This window comes from Pleurodeles waltl, chromosome 4_1, assembly GCF_031143425.1.
Source record: "Pleurodeles waltl isolate 20211129_DDA chromosome 4_1, aPleWal1.hap1.20221129, whole genome shotgun sequence".
Lineage (NCBI taxonomy): Eukaryota > Metazoa > Chordata > Amphibia > Caudata > Salamandridae > Pleurodeles > Pleurodeles waltl.
Genome location: NC_090442.1, coordinates 39868281 through 39880798, shown reverse-complemented (window position 1 = coordinate 39880798; position 12518 = coordinate 39868281). Strand labels below are relative to the sequence as shown.

Here is a 12518-nt window from a genome sequence, read left to right as displayed (position 1 = left end):
CCTTTAGTTAATTCACCTAATACCTTGTCCCCTATCCTTATGTCAAATTCTCCATCTATGCGTAAGCAATTTGCAGATACTGTCTCTGGTCTCTTATCACCTTTCTTTGAAGCTTTAAATGTGTCTCCAGCTTTTTCTCGAAGACAGTCTCGTAGTCAATTCCCAGACTCCGAAGAGCGAGAAAAATTGGACTCACTTGCTTATAGATGGATCAAGAAGGGTCCTCAATATAGTACGTCTGATATTATGTCCACCTTTCTGCAATGGAATGCACCTACGCAGAGATATGTTTTTAAAGTTATGTGCGATACTCTCGCTAAAGAATGGGAGGATATGAATTTGGGTTCGGTCCCACAGGATCTGTTAGATGTTCAGGCTGACTTTGACAAAGGACTTATTGTGGGTCCTAAGGTTGAAAACGCTGTCAGAACACTTATTTCTTTCAGATCCCTATTGTTCTCACAGACTTTTCCTGATTCTGATCCTTCAGTTAGGACAGCACTGAAAAACTATCCCATGAGAGAGGTTTCTCCAATATGGAAGGAAGAAGTTGCAGCAGCAGGTGCTAATCCAGCTATTCCTGCGCATTTTCAGCGCATATGGATACATGTCCCCTGGAAAAGGTCTGAAGTTTTAGCACTTAAACAGTCACTACCAGATTCACGCAAAAATCCTGCTGGTTACTATAAAGAGTTGTCGCAAACAGTTGATGCATGTACTATGAATCTAGCAGATATTGACATGTTGATGGGAAATGTAGTTCCACAGACAATATGGGCTAAAATTCGTAGAGAGGATCACGCTCAAGAATTAGGCGGCGATTGGAACGCTATTATTGCCGCAGATAGAGGTCAAGTAGGTGGTGCAAAGCCCGACGCTTTGATCTCAGAACTCCCTGGTAGGATTATTACATTAATGAAAACAATGATGCCTGCTTTGAGAGTTAATTGGGATAAGCTAGCAGCATGTAAACAAAAGAAAGATGAAAGTGTTTCCGATTTCTTTACCCGATTCGAGGAGACATTCATTGATCACAGCGGTCAAGATATGGCTACAGAAGGGGGACAGCGATTATTTGTGGATAAGTTCGTATATAACTTGCTTCCTGAACTATCACACAAGCTAAAAGACTCCGAGAGTTCATGGGCAGTTTCTTCTTCCGCCCAGATATTGGCTACTGCACAATATTATGAAAATAGAGACAAAGAAGAAAGGGAAAAACAAGAGAAAAAGACGAAAGAATTAAAAACTAAAGTTCTCTTGCAACAGGCTTATCCTCCTCGTTATGTTCAGCCTCAGTTTCAACAGCCTCCGCAGTTTCAGAGGTTGTATCAAAAGCCTGAACCATTCATTTCAAGACCTTTGCTAGGTAAAAATCAATGTGCTTATTGTAGGGAGGAAGGTCATTTTAAGAACAGTTGTCCGGCATTGTTGCAGCGTAATGGAGCAACATCTGCTTCACGAGGTCGTGGTGGTCCTCAGTCAGCAAATAGAGGTAGAGGTCGAGGTGTGTTAACCCAAGAGCAGCGTTCTTTTGTTCCTCCAAATTCCGGAAATTACTTTGACCAGCAAAATGTTAGGTCTACACAGTATTACAGTGAGGATCAGTATATTGAAGGAGGGAATGAAAGTCTTCATTTTGAATAGGACAGCCATGGACAAAGTAAGGGGGTTACGTCAATTCCAGTGGATCAGAATGGACCTTATGTTAATGTCACTACAATGGGTGTTTCAGAGCCATTTCTTTTAGATACTGGTGCCATGAGAAGCTCTATCATTCATTCTAAACTCCCTGGCGCACCTTTGTCTGGCTTAACGAATGTATCTGTAGGATTTTCTGGCGCCCCTGTTCGCAATCCAGTTTCTTGCCCTTTGCCTGTTTCAATAGGCCCTTATGATTTAGAAGCTCCGCTTCTTCTGACGAATGGTTGTGGTGAAAATCTGTTGGGTTTAGATCTATTAAAAAGAATGCATGCTACGATATATTGTTCACCTTCTGGTGTATACCTCACTCTAGGACAGAAAATGACTAGTCCAATGTACTTATCAAAAGATCAATTCCCACCTGAATTGCTTTCTCTTCCCGAAACGCTTTGGGCTACGGGTCCGAATGACGTTGGTTGTCTTGAGATCCCACCTTATGTTGTTACTCTTAAGCCCAATGCTGAAATGCCACGTATTCCGCAATACAGAATCTCTACTGAAGGTGAGAAAGCACTTCTGGAAATTGTCCATGATTTGATTCAGAAGGGTGTGGTTGAGGAAACGAGAGGAAATACATGTAACAGTCCTGTTCTTCCGGTTCTTAAACGCACTGATCCTTCTCAGCCTCCTGTTTATCGTTTTGTAATTGATCTTCGGGAGGTAAACAAGATTGTCGTACCGCAGTTTCCTGTAGTCCCAGATATCACTGCTCTGTTGACGATGATACCTTCTACAGCGACTTGGTTTTCAGTTATTGATCTAAAGAATGCTTTCTTTAGTATTCCCATCGCCGAAGAGAGTAGAGATATTTTTGGTTTTTCCCTCGGAGGCCGAAGCTTCCGGTTTAAACGCGCACCTCAAGGTTATTGTGAAAGTCCCTCTATTTACAGTCAAGCTCTAAAATGTCATCTTGATGCCTTTTCCTTACCGTCCGGTGCCGCTCTCATTCAGTACATGGATGACTTATTAGTTGCAGCTGATTCAGAGGAGATTTGCAAAAACGTGACCGTTGCACTGTTGCGTCATTTGTTTGATCTGAATCACAAGGTTTCTCCTTCTAAATTACAATATGTCTGTCGCGAGGTGACTTATTTGGGTCATCTCTTGTCAAAGGAGGGACGACGATTGACCCCCGAACTAATTCAGGCAATTGCACAAATGTCAGTGCCATCCACACAAAGAGAGGTACGTGCCTTTTTGGGCATTACTTCTTATTGTAGACAGTGGATTCCGAGTTTCTCTTTATTGGCTAAACCGCTGTTGGCGCTAACTTTAAAAGATATGCCTCAGCCTCTTCCGTGGACTGACGAGTGTCAGAAGAGTTTTACTGATTTGCGTATTGCTTTGTGTTCTGCTCCTGTATTGGGTACTCCTGATTACAGTAAGCCCTTTACGCTCTATGTCCACGAAAGAGAGGGTTGTGCATTGTCAGTCTTAACGCAGCGTTTTGGAGATCAACAGCGACCATGCGCATATTTCTCAGCTACGTTAGATCCACTAGCTAAAGCATTGCCTAGTTGTCTTAAGGCGACAGCGGCAGCAGCAATTTCTATTCGACAGTCTGCTGGAGTAGTGCTAGATAATACTCTCATTGTTATGGTGCCACATGCAGTGGATACTTTACTAAATAGGACAAAAACGCAGCATCTTACGAGTGCTCGGTTGTCCGGATATGAGCTGACGCTTTTGGCTAGTCACATACACATCAAACGATGTAATACCCTGAATCCAGCTACTTTGTTGCCTCTTCCAGAAGAGAGAGATGTCTCTGAACAGCATGATTGTTTTCTCCGTACTGAAGAAGAGACTAAGGGTAGAATTGACCTAAAAGACACGCCATTAGTGAATCCAGATGGAACACTATGGGTAGATGGTTCTTGTTTCAAGCTCCCGAATGGAGATACAGTTTCAGCCTACGCTATTACTACTTTGCATACGATTGTGGAGACAGCACGCATTAGACATAATTCAGCTCAGGCAGCTGAATTGATAGCCTTAACTAGAGCGTGTGTGTTATCCAAAGGAAAAAGAGTAAACGTGTACACTGATAGCCAATACGCTTTTGGTGTAGCGTTTAACTTTGGGCGCTTATGGAAGGAAAGAGGATTCTTTACTTCCCATGGTACTAAGATACAACATGGTCAATTAGTGACTGAACTTCTTGAGTCACTTACAATGCCTACTCAGATAGCAATCGTGAAGTGTAGTGCACACAAAAAGATTGTGGACGATGTTGGTCGAGGAAATGCATTTGCAGATGAGGTAGCGAAAAAGACAGCCAGAGACAACACAAGTCGAATGTATGTTGCAGGTCCCGCAAACTGCGTAAGAGAAAAGGGAATGTGTGAAGATACAGTAGAGAGTGTGAAATCAATTCAAGGAGAGACTACGGAGAATGAGTTGAGAAAGTGGAAGGAAAGTACAGGAATGTTAGATGAGATGGGATGTTGGGTTGAATTATCAGAACATCAACGTTGGCTGTTACCAGATGCTTATGTACTACCTGTAGTTACTATGGCACATGGTCCAGCTCACCTAAGTGCAAAAGGAATATGTAAACTTCTGGCTCCAGTGTGGCAAAATGAGGGGATCCCAAAGTGTGCAAATAATGTAGTAAAACATTGTATTGTTTGCTTGATGTACAATCCAGGAAAGGGAACCTCAACTCCAGCAGGTCATTTTGCTCCTCCAACATATCCATTTGAGGTGTTGCAGATCGATTATATTCACATGGAACGATGCAACAACCTCAAATATGTTCTGGTGGTAGTATGTGCTTTTTCTAGATGGGTAGAAGCCTACCCTCTGAAGGACAATACTGCTTTATCAACTGCCAAAATACTTTTGAAAGAATTCTTCCCTAGGTTTGGTTTGCCGCGCATTGTCTGGAGTGACAATGGGAGCGAATTTGTGGGTCAAGTCATGCAAAAAGTTTGTGCAGGTCTTGGCATAAAACAGAAGTTCCACGCGGCGAATCACCCACAGTCGGCTGGTTTAGTAGAATGCTACAATGGAACTTTGAAGCTTAAAATTGCTAAGGTGCAAGCTAGCACAGGACTTAATTGGCCTGATGCTTTACCATTGGCTCTTCTGTCCACCAGAACAGCAGTACACTCTCGTTTGGGGCTTAGCCCTTACGAAGTGATATTTGGTCGCCCAGCTAATGTATGGGGAGTTCCTCGCCCTAAGAAATACTCAGACTTGCCATACCCGATGTTGATTGACTACTTGCATGACCTTACAACTAAATTGCGTGTTCTTCATCAACAGGTTCAGAGTGCTCTACCAGAGGCTTCCACAGACCCAGGTCATTCCATCCGACCAGGTGACTGGGTCTGCACGAAAAATTTCCAACAACAGAGAAATTTGGAGCCCAGATGGAGAGAGCCACGCCTGGTTCTTTTGACCACAAGAACAGCAGTTAAAGTCGAAGGAAAGAAAAACTGGGTGCATGCCGTGCACTGCAAGAAAGTGCCTTTGCCCTTGCCTTTCGATCAGTGGGTCCGTAGAGGCATCAGTGACTCTGAAAGTGAGAAAGTTCCGCAATTTTTACCATTCAGTGATGCGCGTCTAATTGGAACACTTTCTGAGAAAGAGGACGACGACATCCTTCAAGAAGCAATACCATCGCATCGTCGCTTGAACACGACAAATCCAGGAACATTGTTTCAAAACCAGACTGCCTCTGGACAGGAACGCTATAATTTGAGACCAAGACCAAAGAACTTGTAAATTTCTCTCCTATGTAGTACTCTATCCCGGTTGCAGGGTCACGGTAGGAGTCTTAGTTACGACCTGAGTAAGTGGCAATAGGCCTGCAGGACCTCACAGTGTCATAGGACGGTAGATAATCGTGACTACAGTGATTGAGGAAGATTGCCGTGAGCATCCACTTAGAAAGATGGAGGCTACATTAGATAAAAGAGAAAGTAAAAATGTAAAGAATAATTGTAAAGAAATATGTAGTCGTTGTAGTATTGCTCTATGCGTCATTATATTGGCGTGTATTCTTTTGGCATCTGTAAACTGGATCATTATTACTCTGCAGCAAAAAGTTGTCTCTTCTCCTACCTCTACATCTTCTTCTACTATCTCTCCGCACCTATTTCACACTCTTCCCCAGCATGAACTCATCAGAAGAACTGAATACTTTAACAATTCCTTCGTCCAGTTGTTACATCAACATCAGTTAGTGATCAATACAACTGACTGTTGGGTGTGTGGACTCATACCACATACGGTAGAAAAAGGAATGCCATATTTAGTTCTTCCATTCTCCTATGAAGGTTCCGCTTGGGCTTATTTTGTCATTTTCAATAATGCATATCAAAGTAAAATTAAACAACCTGTCAGTTCACATAGTGTTGGTTCAGATTTCAGTCATAATTTATTGATAAAGGGAATGGTAGCTATGGCTAAAATCATGGAAAAAAGTGAAGCTTCCATAGATGAAAGAAAAGCATATACCAATTGGAACATAACTAATTACATTTCCAGCCTCAATGATAAGGTTGAGCAAAGAAAATCTCCTCCGATACGGGTCATACCCCAACAAGGAAATTTCTGTCTGCAAATAAATGGTAGAACTCCAAACACCGGACAAAGAGAAAGTTTATGTTCCCATACATATGTTTATTCAGCCCTGAATTCACTGCTGTTAGTACCATCTCAAGGTACATACTTCGTTTGCCACGATAGGGCTTATACATGGTTGCCAGCTGATTTCTCTGGTACTTGTTATATAGCCTTTCTTCTTCCCCCTACATACACCGCTCCTGCGAACCATCATAAAAATAGATATGGCAGAGGGATTGTGGATTCGAAAGACACAGCAGGACAAGAGGGAGGAGATTTCCTCAAAGGATTTCTTCCCTTCTGGGGTCCAATGGCCAACAGCAGAAATATAAGGCAATTGGTTCGTGTCGTAGAAACCACCATAGACATCACTGTAGGAGCTTTAAGTAACATTACAGCTGAACTACAGGCTGATCGTCTTATGACCTTGCAGAACCGTGTTGCCTTAGACTTTGTTCTTGCGGACCGTGGTGGAGTATGCAAATTGATCGGATCAAGTTGCTGTATTTTCATACCTAATGACGCTCCGACAGTATACCAAGCTATCTCTAAGTTACACATAATCTCCGAGTCGATTCATCAGGACGAAGGAGATTGGTCCTTTTCAGAGTGGTTTTGGGGATTACTGTCCAAATGGGGTTGGAAGGTATTGACATTCTTTGGAGTAATTTTAGCTTTTATATTCTCTTGTTGTCTTTGTATGCACTGCGGTCCTGCCATCTGCAACCTATGTGCTACTGCATGTATTCCCAAACCCAAGTCACAAAGAGCAGAGAATATCAAAATGATGGTACAGCAACAGCTTGATGACCTCATGGCCATAGACATCGACTCAGATTAACATGAGTTTGTGTTTCTTGCCTGAGTTCTGGCAAAAGGAGGGTCTGAGGAAATTCGATTTTTAATACGATCGTATCGACCCGCCATTTTGTGGCCCGCCGCCATTTTATGTTGCCTTCACTCAGGCAGCACAGCGAACGAAGTCCATTCTGCCTTTTCTGCTTATTCTGCAACATGGTGTTCAAAACAGCCTTCTGCCTCTATCTCTTCAAGGCTGGTATTAAGGTCTGACCGAGTACACTAATCCCTGTCTGGTTTTCTAATCCTTGTTTCAACTATCTGTAGGCTCACACTATTCTCCGCCGATCTTATCTTATCGTCTGGCCTTCGCTGTCCTTTGCTAGTAATCTCTCATTTCACAACTGTCCTCCAAACGCACACAAACTTATCGCACCACATGCAACTTCGTTGTGGATCGGTTAATGAATTAGTTCAAGGGAGGGGTGACAAACACAGCTGGAGGGGAGGCAACCTTAAGTCACTTGATACTTTGTTTTCCAATTCCTTCTATTGGTGCTGTCTTGTTTTCCGACATTTCTATTGGCTCTGTTCTATCTTTACATTATTCTTACTGGCTCCTTTCTATGTGTTCTGGGAGTGTATGTAGTTAATAAATGGTTTTTATACGGTATATAAGATTGTGCGCCACAAAGTAAAGTGGCAGTCTCCTGAGAACATACCTTGTGTACTTCTTGGACAACTGTACTAGCTGCAGCTAATAAAATCTGATCTTTTACGCCTGACAGAGTGTCCCGTGTCTCTGTTAGTTGAGGCAGGTGAATCCAAGGAGATTTCAGGCGTACCCTGCGCCGCCAGGCCCATAAGGTTCTGGTTCTTCACTATCTGAGGTGCACACCCTGAACTAATACATTTTTGCTGAAACCTAATCATATTGTTTACTCTTCCTCGTAGCAGCTTGCCAGGGTGATAGTATATTGCAACAGAACCATTCCACTTCTTCACTGAAAAGTGTCATGCTGGTTACCCAAATGAGCAGCGTGTCATTTTATACAGCTTTCTTTATTGAAATTAAACTTCGACTCACTTGAAATATTCTCTTTCAAAATGAATGTTTTGAGCTGCTGTGACTTTTATTTCTAGAGGTGGTGACAGGCTTTCAGGTACGTGCTTAGGTCAAGGCCCTGTTCATGTCACTTGTATAAGCTAATTCAGGGAGCAAATTAGCAAGTCAAGAAATGGGAAGTCTGAACTACTGTCAAAGCAGTTTCATTCTCTTTTCAAATAATCCAAAAATACCATTGCAGCATAAAACAGAGTATTCAATAAAAGAAGAAAGGAGGATTAACAGCAAAAAAGCACATCATAAGATATGAAACTTTGGAAATTATCTAGATATTGTTTGAAAAAACTCATTTGATGGAAAGAAGATGAAGAACGGTAAGGGATCCTGTCCTGCGCACCTGTAATTGATATGTTCCTCATCCATTCATACCACCTAACCCTAAACAACCAAACATATTGCTGTCAGCGACCATGTGGCCTAATGGATAAAGCGTCTGACTTCAGATCAGGAGATTGAGGGTTCGAGTCCCTTCATGGTTGAGTCTTTTTCTCACAGCACTCAACTTATCTTTACATACAAACTGGAAATACACTCTTACAATACTCCTTTCACTCTCACTCATTAAGAAAGCCCAATGCAAACTGCACAATCAGTCACGTTATGCCTTCAGCATTGCTACTTTTCTGTCTTTCTGCCATACCAAAGTACCTCTTCATAAATGCCACGGATATGCAATACGTATACAACAATATGACATGGCACAATCATTCCGAACAGAACTGTGGGTAGATTCAGTGCAGGGAGTGTGTGCGTGCAGAAAGCAGAAACTATGCATGGGTAGAAGCTCTATGATTTTCTCCAGGAATAATGCAAATTGTCCCTCAGAAAAAGTATAGTACTAGAGAAGAATCATAAAGGATTGACACAATTGCTGCCTTTGCTGTTGCCCCAGTTGTGTAATCTGTCAAGGACTGGTCTCTTGCAGATTGAGGCACCTAGTTGCAATTGTGTGGTAAAAATCACCCTTACAACCATTTTTGCTATAAACTTGAGATCTTTCTGAGATACTATCTCACAGACTTCTTATGAATGAGGAACTCTGAAATTGTCACATTCCAATTTGTACGTCCTTAAAACTATGCTGAATATTCAAATGGGCAGATTGTTTTTTAAATTCCTTTCTGTCTCGAGTTGTAGTTATATTGATACAGAGGCATAATTGTTGAAAGATATATATTGGTTTGATTGAAATATGTTCGTAGAGGTGGTGATAGGCTTTCTGTGTCTGTCTGAGAGCAAGGACCGGTTAACGTCTTTTTCCAAGAGCAGTTTGTTGTGAAAGGTATCAGGCAAAGGAGTATGTATTGTGATGTGGTTCTCTGACTGCTTCTGTCCACTTGCCAAAAGTTCCAAGGCCCTATGATAGCACAAAAACGGTAAGATTGAAGAGGTGGGTGCCGGAGGTTTAAAATGGTCAGTTTAATTAAAGACAGAAAAGTGAAACGAATGACTGCAGAAATACTGTATGTGGCCATGAACTGAGATGAAAGGATGATTTTAGAACTCTGTCTTGCAGATTACCCTCAATGCCGCAATGGATAGGGCACTACTCTCACAGACCAGGGTGTGTAAGTTTAAGTCTATCTGAGGTGCACACCCTGAACTAATACATTTTTGCTGAAACCTAATCATATTGTTTACTCTTCCTCGTAGCAGCTTGCCAGGGTGATAGTATATTGCAACAGAACCATTCCACTTCTTCACTGAAAAGAGTCATGCTGGTTACCCAAATATGCAGCTTGTCATTTTATACAGCTTTCTTTATTGAAATTAAACTTGGACTCACTTGAAATATTCTCTTTCAAAATGAATGTTTGAGCTGCTGTGAATTTTATTTCTAGAGGTGGTGACAGGCTTTCAGGTACGTGCTTAGGTCAAGGCCCTGTTCATGTCACTTGTATAAGCTAATTCAGGGAGCAAATTAGCAAGTCAAGAAATGGGAAGTCTGAACTACTGTCAAAGCAGTTTCATTCTCTTTTCAAATAATCCAAAAATACCATTGCAGCATAAAACAGAGTATTCAATAAAAGAAGAAAGGAGGATTAACGGCAAAAAAGCACAGCATAAGATATGAAACTTTGGAAATTATCTAGATATTGTTTGAAAAAACTCCTTTGATGGAAAGAAGATGAAGAACGGTATGGGATCCTGTCCTGCGCACCTGTAATTGATATGTTCCACATCCATTCATACCACCTAACCCTAAACACCCAAACATGTTGCAGTCAGTGACCATGTGGCCTAATGGATAAGGCGTCTGACTTCGGATCAGAAGATTGAGGGTTCGAGTCCCTTCATGGTTGAGTCTTTTTCTCACAGCACCCAACGTATCTTTACATACAAACTGGAAACACACTCTTACAATACTCCTTTCACTCTCACTCATTAAGAAAGCCCAATGCAAACTGCACAATCAGTCACGTTATGCCTTCAGCATTGCTACTTTTCTGTCTTTCTGCCATACCAAAGTACCTCTTCATAAATGCCATGGATATGCAATACGTATACAACAATATGACATGGCACAATCATTCTGAACAGAACTGTGGGTAGATTCAGTGCAGGGAGTGTGTGCGTGCAGAAAGCAGAAACTATGCATGGATAGAAGCTCTATGATTTTCTCCAGGAATAATGCAAATTGTCCCTCAGAAAAAGTATAGTACTAGAGAAGAATCATAAAGGATTGACACAATTGCTGCCTTTGCTGTTGCCCCAGTTGTGTAATCTGTCAAGGACTGGTCTCTTGCAGATTGAGGCACCTAGTTGCAATTGTGTGGTAAAAATCACCCTTACAACCATTTTTGCTATAAACTTGAGATCTTTCTGAGATACTATCTCACAGACTTCTTATGAATGAGGAACTCTGAAATTGTCATATTCCAATTTGTACGTCCTTAAAACTATGCTGGTTATTCAAATGGGCAGATTGTTTTTTAAATTCCTTTCTGTCTCGAGTTGTAGTTATATTGATACAGAGGCATAATTGTTGAATGATATATATTGGTTTGATTGAAATATGTTCGTAGAGGTGGTGATAGGCTTTCTGTGTCTGTCTGAGAGCAAGGACCGGTTAACGTCTTTTTCCAAGAGCAGTTTATTGTGAAAGGTATCAGGCAAAGGAGTATGTATTGTGATGTGGTTCTCTGACTGCTTCTGTCCACTTGCTAAAAGTTCCAAGGCCCTATGATTGCACAAAAACGGTAAGATTGAAGTGGTGGGTGCCGGAGGTTTAAAATGGTCAGTTTAATTAAAGACAGAAAAGTGAAACGAATGACTGCAGAAATACTGTATGTGGCCATGAACTGAGATGAAAGGATGATTTTGGAACTCTGTCTTGCAGATTACCCTCAATGCCGCAATAGATAGGGCACTACTCTCACAGACCAGGGTGTGTAAGTTTAAGTCTATCTGAGGTGCACACCCTGAACTAATACATTTTTGCTGAAACTTAATCATATTGTTTACTCTTCCTCGTAGCAGCTTGCCAGGGTGATAGTATATTGCAACAGAACCATTCCACTTCTTCACTGAAAAGTGTCATGCTGGTTACCCAAATGAGCAGCGTGTCATTTTATACAGCTTTCTTTATTGAAATTAAACTTGGACTCACTTGAAATATTCTCTTTCAAAATGAATGTTTTGAGCTGCTGTGACTTTTATTTCTAGAGGTGGTGACAGGCTTTCAGGTACGTGCTTAGGTCAAGGCCCTGTTCATGTCACTTGTATAAGCTAATTCAGGGAGCAAATTAGCAAGTCAAGAAATGGGAAGTCTGAACTACTGTCAAAGCAGTTTCATTCTCTTTTCAAATAATCCAAAAATACCATTGCAGCATAAAACAGAGTATTCAATAAAAGAAGAAAGGAGGATTAACAGCAAAAAAGCACATCATAAGATATGAAACTTTGGAAATTATCTAGATATTGTTTGAAAAAACTCCTTTGATGGAAAGAAGATGAAGAACGGTATGGGATCCTGTCCTGCGCACCTGTAATTGATATGTTCCACATCCATTCATACCACCTAACCCTAAACAACCAAACATATTGCTGTCAGTGACCATGTGGCCTAATGGATACGGCGTCTGACTTCGGATCAGGAGATTGAGGGTTCGAGTCCCTTCATGGTTGAGTCTTTTTCTCACAGCAGTCAACTTATCTTTACATACAAACTGGAAATACACTCTTACAATACTCCTTTCACTCTCACTCATTAAGAAAGCCCAATGCAAACTGCACAATCAGTCACGTTATGCCTTCAGCATTGCTACTTTTCTGTCTTTCTGCCATACCAAAGTACCTCTTCATAAATGCCACG

At 41.5% G+C, this 12518-nt stretch overlaps 2 non-coding genes across 2 annotated transcripts; both read left to right on the top strand.

Annotated features, from left to right (window-relative positions):
* The first annotated feature begins 10433 nt into the window (after nt 1-10433).
* On the top strand, nt 10434-10506 carry TRNAR-UCG (transfer RNA arginine (anticodon UCG)). The gene has a single exon. It is a non-coding gene; the product is annotated as a tRNA-Arg (tRNA).
* Nucleotides 10507-12258: 1752 nt separating this feature from the next.
* On the top strand, nt 12259-12331 carry TRNAR-UCG (transfer RNA arginine (anticodon UCG)). The gene has a single exon. It is a non-coding gene; the product is annotated as a tRNA-Arg (tRNA).
* Nucleotides 12332-12518: the final 187 nt, after the last annotated feature.